The sequence below is a fragment of the Benincasa hispida genome, chromosome 7, assembly GCF_027475165.1.
Source record: "Benincasa hispida cultivar pf3 chromosome 7, pf3_genome.v1.1, whole genome shotgun sequence".
Classification (NCBI taxonomy): Eukaryota; Viridiplantae; Streptophyta; class Magnoliopsida; order Cucurbitales; family Cucurbitaceae; genus Benincasa; species Benincasa hispida.
In genome coordinates, this window is record NC_143484.1 from 25,169,572 (window position 1) to 25,183,677 (window position 14,106).

Genomic DNA, 14,106 nt, shown 5'->3' on the forward strand with positions numbered 1-14,106 from the left:
GGGATGGTTCTTGAAACACTTTAGAGAAATTGTAACACATGAAGAGGTGTATTTAATTTTAGATTGACAAACTAGCATAATCGCAGCAATGAACAATCCCGCAAATGATTGGACGGGATCAAAATGTCACCATCACTTCTGCTTACGAGATATAGTCAGCAACTTTAATAAAAAGTACAGATTTAATACATTGAAAAATTATGTTTATCATGTCAAGTGTCAGTTTCAAATTTGGAAGTTTAATAAAGGAATAAATCGAAGTTGTCTGAGTTTTTTTTTTTTTTTTTTTTTAATAACATTAGTTTAGAGCAATGGACTCAAGCACATGATGGAGGGTTCAAATATGGGTGGATGACGACAAATATGCATAAATGGAGTCCTTAAAGGAGCTCGAAGGTTGCCTATAAATGCTCTTGCTCAAATAACATTCTTCAAATGCGTGAATTATTTTGAGAAAAGAAGAAAAGAAATAAGGGATGCATTAGAGCGTCAAGATAAATACACCTGGTAATTATATATATATATTATTAACAATTTATTTCAAGCATATTTTATAATACTAAGTGGAGTATAAATCCAGGTACGCACACAAAAATAAATAAATGGGCTACAAGATCTAGTAAATATGAAGTACAATCATACCATCGGTATGAAGGTGTATTTCATGTGAAGACCGGACGTCATAGTCTCAATGCCAAAGGAGTAAATGTTCAAATATTGAGGCTAAACAGGTCTGAGCGATATTGTTCATGTAACAAGTGGCAAGCGTTCGACATTCCATGCTCTCATTTTATGGCCGTTTGCTCACAGTTTAACATGAACTACGAAGACTTTATTGAGGACTACTATAAATTGTCAACGTATGCTGAATGTTACTCTCCTCAATTTCAACCTGTACCGCATGAAGATTACTGGATCACGCACCTTAATATGTTCGTCTTACATCCTAATCCATCGTTGTTGAGAAAATCTAATAAACCAAAAAGTTCACGTTATCACAACGAGATGGATTGGACAGAACCAGTCACTCGACAACGATGTGGATTTTGTAATCAGTTAGGCCATAATAGAAGGTAGTATCATTCGTTACGAAGACGGGCTCTAGATAGTTAGAGACTGAGAAATAAATATTTTTTAATATATTCATTTTATTGTATATTCAATTTTTTTAATATAATTTATTGTATATTCAAGTTTTTTGTTATAATTTATTGTATATTCAATTTTTTTAATGTAATCTATAAAGTTATACATTATTCATTTAATTGAGAAATAAATATTTCTTTTATCATATTTATTTAATTAAGTGTATACACTTTTATTGTATATTCATTTTTTTATTATAATTTATTGTATATTCGATTTTTTTATTATAATTTATTGTATATTCAATTTTTTTATTGTAATCTATAAAGTTGTACATTATTATTTTAATTGAGAAATAAATACTTCTTTTATCATGTATATTTAATTAAGTGTAGATACTTTTATTGTATATTCAATCTTTTAATTAAGTTGTACATTATTCTTTTAATAAAGTTGTACATTATTTTTTTAATTAAGTTGTACATTATTCTTTTAATTAAGTAGTACATTATTCTTTTAATTAAGTTATACATTATTTTTTTAATTAAGTTGTACATTATTTAATTGAGAAATAAATAATCTTTTTATCATGTATATTTAATTAAGTGTAGATACTTTTATTGTATATTCAATGTTTTTTACTATAATTTATAAAGTTGTACATTATTCATTTAATTAAGTTATACATTATTTAATTAAGTTAATTAAGTTGTACATTATTCTTCTAATTGAGAAATAAATATTTTTTTTTTCTTTCAGATCATGGCTTTAAACCTAGGACCAGTTGATCCCGATGTTTTGTACGACCAGTCCATTCATCGATCATCTTTTGTATGGCAAGATCGTACTACTGGAGAAATATCTTGCAGGTGTCGAGAGGCAGTTCTCCAACGCACTATCCCACTCCACCCTCAAATACTACCACTACTGCACACAATTGGATTCTATGGGTTGCCAGATTGGGATTTATTCAATTGGACTGACATCTGATCACAGCCTTGGTCGAGAGATGGAGGCCTGAGATGCATACATTTTATATGTCTGTTGGAGAGTACACTATCACTCTACAAGACATAGAAGTGTTGTTGGGGTTACCTGTTGACGATGAGCCGATCACTGGAGTGATATATGATGACTAGTCACAAGTTTGTCAACTGTACCTCGGTGTGACCCCACTTGCCGACAAAATTAAAAGATCGAGGTTAAGTTTGATATGGTTAAGAACACAATTTCGTGGCTCACAAATGATGCAGACAAGAAAACTGTCATAAGATATGCACGAGCATATATACTACAAATGATGGGTAGAAGTCTGTTTTCCGACAAATCAAGTCATTTTGTTTACTTGATGTTCCTGCCACTTTAGCTAACCTTTATGATGCAAGAAGGTATTTGTGGGGTGGAGCATGTTTGGCATGGTTGTATAGACAACTATGCAATGAGGTTCGTGAGATAGCTGGCCTCTCATACTTTTGCAACTATGGGCTTGGGAGCGATTTCCAACCATGGCTCCACAGCTACAACATGTTAATGACGCTCAGTTAGCTGGACGAGCCTACCGTTCTCGGTATGTTATTTTAATTCAATTTAATTTTTATATCACTGACCTGCTTTCTACCAATGACCGGAGACCAGAAAGGGGAATCGAGAGATAAGCCTTGAGCGGTCAGACCAATTACGATCGATTCGCTAAACATTCGACGATTCGAGATGAGCCGCTAAAAGAAGGGCGATAGAGAAAGGTGGAAGGAAGACAGCCTCTCATGCATTACCAGAAGGAGACAGCACGGAGAGCATTAAGACCTAGAACTTCAGAACGTCAGTCAGTGATTGCGCCATAACAGAGTGCGTTAGGGCGGGAGAGATATTAATTAATGAAATTCATAGGGATTGCGATTGCACTTACGCTTGCTGCCAGCCTTGAACGTCGAAGTGGATCTCCTATCTATATTCGACAGCTTGAAGAGGGCTGATGGCACGAGCTATTTACTCGATCGCAGACATTTCTGGAACACCTCTAACAGAGGGACAAATAGTCAATTTTGAAAGAACTTATTGTCAACCTCTTTCAGATATGAATCTATCTGATTCAAAGGGGAAGAACTTGCATCAATATCTCAATTTCAATTCAAACATGATAGTTAATTTAGATTCTAAATTATCAATTTAAAAATTTAGGTGGAGAGACAAATTTTGTATGACTAGGACAACCACACATGTAGTCAGCCAGTACAAATATATGTTTGATCTACTTCAACCTGATCGGGTACATTACACTGAACCTAATTGATTATTTTATACACATTTTTATTGTATTTGTCTTTAATGTTCTCCAAAATTATTATGTATACTTTGCCCAATTTCTATACGAATGGTCAAAACATATGGCGGATGATAAGTCCTCTCATATGTTTTCACATTGGTGAGTGGAATTTTCCTGACAAGGAGATGAGACAATTCAGTTTTCAGGATGTCTCATCGCCTTGTAATACTGCACCCCTACTACATGTTATCAAATTAAGGACTATAAATTGGTCCGAAAAAGTTGCACATTTGGTAGTGCAATGACACTATCGTGCAAGATTTATTATAATGGGGGTTTCTATTGGACAGTTTGATAGGAAGGTCACTCAAGACTACATTCATTGATATAATAATATCACAAGGCGCTATGTCACTCGTCCGGAGCAACTGTGAGTCATCTGGTAAATGAATGAATATTATCTAATTATTTATAATTTAAATTTATTTTAAATATTATCTAATTGTTTTATAATTCACAGAGATCGAACAAAAGTAGACTCCATGATGTTGCAAATGATCCGAACCAGGTTCTTGCTATATGTAGTGATAACCAAAGCTATAGGGAGGAGATACATTATATATACGATATACCTGTTGTTCTTCCACCAGCTCCTAGACGTAGAGGACCTGTACGGGAAGAGGATGAGTTTGATGAGGTTGCCATAATGTGGAAGAGTTTTCCTTGTGATGCAGACGCTAAGTCAAACTGATCATGTTAGTCTGATGATGATGATGCCAGCATTTGGTTCAAGACATTATGACTCAGAGGCTCATCCTTCGTCTTCATACGTGAATGGAAATGGTGGGGGTCGTGGAGAGCATAATGAGTATTTATATCATGGAACGCCTGCAGAGGTACCAGAGCAACATCGAGAAGAACCAGAGCAATCTCAAGTCTAAAGTCGACGACGACAATAGCTCGAAATTGACGATGTTTCACCTTGTGGGACACATGATTTTTGTAATTATTTTTATATAAATGAGATATTTTAATTTACATTTTTTTATTTTTATGAGATATTATTTTTTTTAATTTGTTCTTTTTAGAGTTTAAATAAAATAATAAATGGTTTTTAGAAATTGTTTTTATAAAATGGAAAATTAAAAAAAAAAAAAAAAAAAAACAAAAAAAAACAAAGGTCGAATGTTGAAATTTCGACCTAGGTAGGTCGAATGTTGAAATTTCAACCTAGGTAGGTCGAATTTTCAACACTCGATGTATTAGAATTTATAAAATGAAAAAATATTTAGAAAAAAAAAAAGGTAAAGGTCTAATGTTGAAAATTCGACCTAGGTTGGTCGAATTTTCAACCCTCGACCTATTAAAAAAGAAAAAAACATTATTTTTATAAATAGTTTCAAAACTACAATATTTTTATAAATTGTTTTCAAAACTACTATATTATTTTAATTTTCTCTTTTTAAACTATAAACATCAAAGTTAAATAAAAAATCAAATAGTATAAAAAAAAATATAAAAAGTCATTTCATTAGTAACTTTTTTTTTATTAAAAACAAACAAAATACTAAACTTTTTAACTAAAAAACTATCGTATAAAAAATGACAAATAAACAAGATTACTTCGTTTTCTATTAAAAAAAACAATAAACAAAAAATGTAGAGAAAATTTGAATTAGAAAAAAAAAACATATTGTACGAATAAAATATAATGCGTAAAATCTAATGTTTTCAAAGACAACAATAAACCTTAAGAACCTTTAACACTAATATTATTTAAAATGTAGAAGAAAACATTAACATCGTAGATCTAACATAATATATATAAATAAATAAATAACTATTTACATCATTTTATCAATATTAATAAGTCCAAACTATTAAAAAACTATTATTGAATTGAGACTAACATGGTAGATCTAAAATATTAGCATGGTAGACTAACATAAACATGATAAATCTAAAATATTATTCAATTCAGCGTAATATCAATATATAACTAATATTAAAAAAATTATTAACATCAATATATAAGGAAGTAAAATGATATATTTAGCATAAACAAATATTAAAAACAAAAAACTAGTAATAAATAAAAATTAAAATTCAACTCATAAATTCAATAGTAGTTCTTTTTTTCTCTTCAAAGTGACAATGTTCATTTTTTTTTTATTGGTTACCCAGCAACAACAACTACAAAAAAAATATATATATATATTAGAACTCATAACTTATAGTTTTAATAAAAAGATAGTAATTTAGTTGATTGAACGTATACATCTTTTTTAATCTTTTTTTCTCGAATAGTAACAAATATATAAGAGAGTAGAATGAATTAAACCTGTATAGTTTGTGACTAGATAGGGATAAAGTGTGCGGAGAAAGGATCCACATGAAATAGAAGAAGAGAGTAAGACACAGAGCAAGAAATAGAAGAAGAGAATGGCAACAAGAAACGCGAAGGGAAAGAGAGTACGAAGAACAATAGAAAGCAAGCAAAAATTTTGTGATATGAAAAAGGGGATGGAGAGGGAGTTTTAAAACCATAGGTGAGTGTTCAAAACTTGACCCATAGGCGAAATTCATAAAGTTGCCGCCAGACGTTCAAATTCCATCAAGGCTGGCATGGCGAAGTGACAGGGCATGGAAAACGGTAGGGACAGAAGTGACAAGTTGAGATGGTTGTCATGGGTTGAAATCTTGACCTATGTAGGTCAAGTTTTGAACCCTCAACAAGTTTTTGTATTATTTAGTTTTCCTCTATATCGAGATTTCAACCCTCGACAAGATTTTTTTATTTTTTTCCCCACCTCAGAATTTTCAAACTACTATAAATTTCTAAATACTTTCCAAACTACCCTATTTTATTAAATACTTTTTCAAATTACAATATTTAAATAAAAGTTCCATAAAAATATTGTTTAAATATTAGATAATTTCTATAATTAAATTATACCTAGAAATTTACACTTGAATTTGATTTGAGGTTTATTTAAAAACTAAATTATAATTCAAGAATCAACTAATGAAAGTCTAGAATGCAACCTAGCAAATTGAAAATAGAATAAGAAATCCATTAAAACTGGGTTAAATTCTTAAATAATGCCTTTTTTTTTAAATGACATATTTAGAGTAGTTTAAAATTTTATTTTAAAAAATAGCGTAAATATAAAAAAGAAATTTCAAATATAACGTAGAAACACAAATTAATGAAAAAAATAGGGTAGTTGAAACCCGTGTACATGGTACACAAATTCCAATTCTCCAAGTCAGTATCCACGGATACTCCTGTGAAGAAAGGGATGCACTATTGTTATCTAATTGAGGAAATTAAGGAGAGAATTGTGTAAGATATGGTGATTTTTTTTTTTTATTGTTTTCAACTACCTTTTGTGGAATTTTTCAAAAAAAAAAAAACAAAACAACTTTTGTGAAAACATTTGGAATTAATAAGTTCATTTTATCTTTTCTAATTGATTAAATTCATTTAAGATAATTAATTTAGACATTTATTATGGGCTAAATCCATATTTAGTGTTTTTTTTTTAAAATCCATATTTAGTTAAAATTTTGATTCCATTTTTAATAGAAAATTTACTGGACCATTATTGTGATATTTTTATTAAACATTAGAAAATATAATATTTTAATCAATCAAACGTGAAATAAAAACTTTTTTTCGAATTATCGATCCAAAAAATCTTTCAAAATAAAGTAGGAATATGCACACAAATCGTGGGCTATTTACACAATTTTCTTCGTGCACACATGACAGCCAATCTAGATAACTCGTGTATTGGGTACACGATTTACCTTTAAATCAGACATGATACGTGCAATTTTGCAAACCCTATTTTTTGGAATAATTTCCTTTGAACTCTACTTTTGTAATTAATTATTTAACATTATTTATACAAAAAAAGAAAAATTATTGAGACTCTTTGAAATATTTAAGATGAGTGAGAGAAAAACAATAATAGTACTAATAAAGGTTTAAAAGATGGGTATGAGAATGAGGAAAAGAGACCAATAAATAAATAATTGGTAGAAAAACAAAAAGAGGATACTTATTATTAATAATTATTATAATTAAAATTAAAATTTATAAATAAATAAAATAATAAAGTGGAGGCACAACACTTCTATTAAACAAACAAAAGATACTATAAAATAAAGTGGGGCCCACTATATTTATTAAACCAATAAATAAATATAAAATAAAATTGGGGCCCACTATACTTATTAAACCGATAAATAAAATAAAAGTGGGACTTACCTTCATCTTACCAATTTCCTTTTCTTCTCCTTTATTTCTTTCTTCCACGATTTTTTTCTCCTTTTCTCATCATTTTCAACCTCTTCCTTCTTTAATGGGTTACTTCCTTTCCATTCTTATCTTATTTCTTCACCTCAAGTGCCAATGGAGCTTCTCAGAATCGTGTGTAGGCGTTTGAAGTCACTACGTTCGTGGGTCATCGAATGTTTGCAATTCCACATCCGATCTACTTGATAGGTTTAGAGCACGTCGGAAATTGTAGCTATGGGAAGTCGCAAAAACAAAGATCTATCACTCTACTTTGATTTTGTTTTTGCGACTTTAGACAAAGGGAGGAAGGAGAAAAAATTTTAGACAAAGGGAGGAGGGAGAGTAAACACGCGAGTTTGTCTAAAGTTTTTTCTCCCTCCTCCCTTTGATTTTCACTCTACTTTACTCTCCCAGTGGCCAAACTCCAAAATTTTCCTAATCTCTATCTCTTCTCACTCATTCTTTCTTGATTTCTCCTCTCATTCTCACTTTGTGTGTTCGATTATAGAGAAGTTTTACCGTTGAAGTTGAGCTTTTCTCATGGGGATTCAAATAGGAGTGTAACGCCCGGATCCTTACACATAATGATCCGACCGCTACGACATGCATACTTAGACTTTTCTATCATGAGATGAGTTTGGTGAAAATTTCAAAGAACATATCTAAATTTTATTAATTAGATAGAAAACTATATAAAAAAGTTTATTTATCAAAACATCAGGATCCATAAAACAATAGCGTGGTGGTACAAAATGCATATGCCTATAATAGTGAGTTTGATGGTTGGGCATTTGAGCGACGTCCAATTCTGCCATCTACGTTGTGTCATTACCTACAAAGTCTGTAAAAATATAGGATGAGTATATAATATACCCAGTAAGTAGTTCTCACGTAGGGTAGTGACCAAATGCACAATCACAAGCAACATGTCATGAAAACATATGGTGGGACCGAAAATGTATAATAACATGTGGTGGTCGGTTATGCTTCCAACATAAATCTCTCCGCCCTGATAGGAAGATGAGGACCTAAGCGAAAACTAATCCATCTGATGATTAGTGGGTCATGCAGTCAGTAGGGCCAGAGTCGCATCCAACATCAACCATTAGCATAAACGTAATATTGGATTAGAGGGGTGCAACCATACATACCCTGCTAGTCCCTAGCGTAAACATAACGTAAGATTAGGCCTGGAGGGGTGCAACCATACATGCCCTACCAGCCCTGGAAGCATAAATTTCTCCGCCCTGATAGGAAGATGAGGACTTAAGCGGAAACTAACCCATCTGATGATTAGCGAGTCATGCAGTCAGTAGGGCCAGAGTCGCATCCAACATCAACCATTAACATAAATGTAAGATTAGACTGGAAGCATAACTTACACCTAATTAAAACTTGATTTTAACGTAATCGTGAACAAACATAATGCATGGGGTCCCTTGTAGAAAAACGTGTTTTAAACATGTAATGCAATATAACAATTAACATAATCATGCAACATAATAAAGGTACACTACCATAGAACACTTAAAGAGAGGGTGAGATAAACTACTTACCGTGATATAGTTATTCCTTATTATTCTTTATGATTTGATCAGTAGAGCTTTCCCTTTTAAAACTAGAAGGAAATTTGGGCAGAAATTTGGGCAGCACCTTACCCGAGCTTTTCTCTTTTAATCTCACAGAACTTCCTCACTCACACTTACTTTTTCACACGATTCTTTGTTACTGAGATTTGTTTGAGAATGGGTTAAATCTTCGGCAAAGGGTCCTATTTATAGTAGTTTTCAGCTCTTCTCAGTGTGACAAATCATCCTACAGGTGGCTTCTTTAGAATTACTTAAGGTTTAAGGATTCCTCTCAATAAGATACCTAATCTTGGCTAACGTTTGCCCTTACGTCATCATTCTTTATTTGTATTCAATTTTAGGGTTTTTCTATGTATAATCTATAAGATCGTGGCCAAATTCAACGCATAATCTACGCTTCTGTCCAAATCTCGCTCTCTTTGTTCTTAGAATCTCGCTCTCTCCAGCTTTCTCACTGGTTTGGCTCTCGCGACTTCCGCTCTCGCTTTCGCTATTGTTAGTCGCACTCTCGCTCTCGTTGGTCTTGGTCGCGCTCTCGCTCTCGCTCCCGCTCCTGCTCCCGCTTTTTCCTACTGCCTCGCTAAGAATCTCGCTCTCTTTACTTTCACTCTCTTTACTCTCGCTGTCTTCAATGTTCTCTCCAATCTCGCTAGTTTTCACACATGGTTGCCTTCACTGCTTGTGGATTCTACTTCCTCTTTTTAACTCTTTCAAATTTTAAGAGTATATGGCCAATTAATTCACCTCCAATTCTTCCAATGAGTAGTGTCCAAACAAAAGTTATCTACTGCCCGTTGTCTTCTGAATTAGCTAGCGTCCAACTTCCAATTAATCCTCCCTGATTCTACTCCCTTATTCATTATTTTTGGATAATGAATAAATTTTCAATTAATCCAATAAATTTCCAATTTCCAATTATTCATTTTTTTTTCTTCTTTTAAATTTCCACCCCTTTAAATAAAATTTCGTCCTGCTTAATATTTGACATTTAATTTCCTGTATACGTACAAATCTGGGTCGTTACAAGGAGAATGAGAGAAATAAGGAGAAGAACGTTGGGAAAAAGAGGGGAGTTTGTTGGAAAATGGGTAAAGTAATAATAATAATTAAATAAATAATAAATAATAATAATAATTATTATTATTTATTATTATTAAATAGGAAAAATGAATAGAGAAACAAAACATACTAAATTAAAAGTACCTAGAATAACAATAATAAGTAAAATAAAAAAATAATAATGATAAAATTTGAAATAGGAAAATAAAAAATAATGATGATAATAATAATTGTGATAAACCATATCAAATACACTATCTACCCATATAAAAAATTCTCAACTTTGCCAAACATCTAAGTTTAACTTTCATAAAAATCTTATGAGACATATTGACCCCAAACTAATTGTGTCCAAGGCAACCGATATTCTATACTGCCCCAACTGACTTTATTTAGAGCCATCAACGCTTTCCTTCAACCCCATTGACTTCATCCATGGCCACCGACAGTCTCTATCTACCCTAACTGGTTTATCAAAGGCCACCAATCTCTCTAACGATCCCAACAGATATTATCGAAGGCCACTGACCTCTTCGTTGGCCCCAATTGGCTCCACCAAGGGCCATTGACATTCTTAAGAATTCTAATACTTTCTATTTTAAACTAATAGTACCAAACCTAACTAAACCAAGGCCATTGAACCAAGGCCATTGATGCTACTCCAAAACATGTTTTATGCGCAAAATCATACAAACAATAATATAATCACAACATTAATCATGTATTAATTCAACATCTCTATAATACGTTTATATCAACAAAATCACATAATAGCATTTCAGCAAGTTATACATTTTAAAACCAATACAACTAGCACCCAAGCATGCACAAAAATATCAGAACACATCAAAATTTTAGAATAACACAAGTCATAATTATATATTATAGAAATAAATCGTGCATCATGCTATCACACAAGCAAATAGACCCAACAGGTAGAATTCTACTTACATAAGTGTTTTTAAATATAAACACTCCTAAAATAATAAAAACAAAGTTCCAAGGTTAGAACTTACTTCAAATCCTTATTTTAAGAGTCATGAAGCATTCAGAATAAATAATCTTACCCAACGTAACCTTAAATCTCAATTTAAACACCTCAAATCATGTTTAAACTATAAGAAAAAAAAAAAGAGTACCCATGAGTCATCAACTAATTTGTAGCATCTAAATGTAATTTGAGAAGGTCTAAATAGAGCTACAACACCTAAAACACACCAAGAGTTTTTGTTGCAAAGTGTTTGAATAGTTTCGAAACTATTTTGAACATACCAATAAGGGCCCCCTAGTGTTAGAGAAAATTCTAAACAACCTTAAACTAGTTTGAAATGAAATTTAGAGCATTCTTACGCATATAAACTCAGCCAAACGACTCGAAACCATGCTCATTGGGTTTTTAAACTTAATAACCCTACATATTTGGAGTCATTAGGATGTGGGTATTTTAGATCTAATGCTGAAATAGAATGGGTAAGTGTCAAACCTTGCCAAAGAAGAGGAAAACATTGTACCAGGGTGTTCGAACAGTGGGGCTACTACTACAAGGTCGTTAGAGCTTTCGAACGTCGTGAGTCATTCTTCAGTCATTACTTGCTCATGTTGCAGATACTAATGTGGTATGTTCTCTGGTCGTCAACAGGACACACACTACTCTTAACTATCTGTCGCGTGCAAGGGGAGTTGTCAGAGCTGCTTGCATTTGTAGAGAAGAAGAAAGGCAAAGTGGAAAGGGTTTGGTTGTGCGGCTAGACTGAAAACATAAGGATGTGCTTATCCTCTTTTCACGACAAGGAAAGAGAAGGGGAGAGAAAAAAATATGAAAAGATAGTGGCTAGCTTTTCTCTTTTCTCTTTCCCCTTTTCCAAATTAATTATCTTATAAAACTAATTTGTCAAAACTAAAAAGAAAAAGCTTAGGCTATTGTCCTTAAATTCCAAGATACACAAAATAAGTTTCCAAAAGCACAAATTCCCCCAAATAAAGACTTTAAAAGATATGGGAAATTTTATAGTAATAAATTCCAAAATCTTGCAATTAAGAATTTTAATTTTCCGATTTTTTAAGAAAAGTAATTTAGAAACTAAAAGTTAAACCAAAATTAGAATACCTGACTTGGAAGTTCCTTAGTTTGGAATTAATGGACCAAAGGCATAATTGAATCCAAATTTAGCCCAAATTTTGTAATGCGAGGTGTCATAGCAACCATGCACGTTTCCTAGCGCCCGCATTTTACCCTGAGTGGGTATTTGTATGCTCATCTATGCACCTGTATACTCTACCTAGAGCTGGTGTGTCATCTTCCCGCGCCAGCATCTTCTTAGCAAACCCATGTCTATGTCACATCCAACTGGGTGCGTGCCCATTGGCGTCCATCCCTTTTGTTGCTCGTTAACACGCAGAAACGCACGTGTCAAGTAATAATATGGTTAAAATGGTTTTGACTGAGTATCATCCTCAAGAAATTGGATTGACATTTTTTTAGCTATTCAAAGATTCTTCTAACCATTCCACATTGTGGTTATGAATAGGGTGCCCATTATTATTATTATTATTATTTTGAAGACCATAAAAAATAAATCATTTTTTTTGTAAGATACTCCGACTTTAAGGAAAAATCATAAGCTCAAACTCTATTGTGAAGGCCTTAGAAAATAAAAGAGATCCATATGACAAAACTTTTTTCTCTTTCTCAACATTTTGAAAGGCCCTCTTTTTGTAAGACTCTGACCTTTTGTTTTTTTAACACTTCTTCATTTTTTAAGAAAAGATAATAAACCATATGCTAATGAAAGATGTTGTGCAGATGTAATTATATCATAATCCTAAAAAAGATAAAGGTCCCCCAATTAATTCATATGTTAAGAATCAACTTGAGCTAGAATCTTTCATGTCCCTACATAGAGGTAATTATAACCTCCCGGGTCAATTTAACAATTTGAACTCTACATGCTCATGAAATGGTTGAAACTTCATATAATTAATAAGAATAAGACAAAGAAATAAAAGTGTTTGAATATATGAATTGAAATATATGCAAACTTAACATGTAAAATGAGATTAAATATAAACCTATAAATATTTACTAACCAACAAATAGCATGATAGGCACATATAAACTACTAGTCAGAGTATATGTGCAATGTATGTGATTCAAAATCTTTATAACATAAATTTCAAATAAATATATTTTAACAACACACATAGAATTAAATTTGTATGTATATGTATATGTTTTATTTAGTTAGTATATGATTATTATGAATTTTGTCAGATGAGCTAAAAATGATTGAAAACATAATTTCATAGAGTGGGGAATAAAAGGCACAAACATATAATTTTTTTTTAAATATTAGACATTAAATAATTAAAGAGATAAAATGTAATATGTTTTCATTTATAATATTAAATGATCTTGAGTAAAAATAAATTATCCATAACTTTTGATAAGCACCCACAATGCTCAATGGATGCAAAATTAGAGGTTCTTTTAGTATCCTTGCAAACTCTCACAACTGAAGCTAACTTAGCGAATCGATTCCAACCAGGAGCTTAATTAGTTTGAAGGATGAATAAGTCTTAAATCAAACTTAGAATCTACTAAGGTCATTCAACACCAAAGGGATTGAATAAGCACAAGATTTCTAATATCAACATTCTGAGTTTTGAATAGAATTATAAGCCATTTTCAAGGCCAAAAGGTCGTGCATGGACCAATAGCTCAAAAATCATTAAAATACAATAAATTGCAAATTGTAGAAAATAAGATCTAGGAACTTAAAACTTAATTGCATACTAATTAATTA

The 14,106-nt window shown here is 31.8% G+C and overlaps 1 long non-coding RNA gene across 1 annotated transcript; it reads right to left on the reverse strand.

Moving 5' to 3' along the window:
* Positions 1-8,302: 8,302 nt before the first annotated feature.
* Positions 8,303-12,153, reverse strand: LOC150035057 (uncharacterized). The gene is made up of 2 exons (XR_016530452.1): positions 11,787-12,153; positions 8,303-8,496 (listed from the first exon to the last, which is right to left on the reverse strand). It is a non-coding gene; the product is annotated as an uncharacterized LOC150035057 (long non-coding RNA).
* Between the last annotated feature and the right edge of the window lie 1,953 nt (positions 12,154-14,106).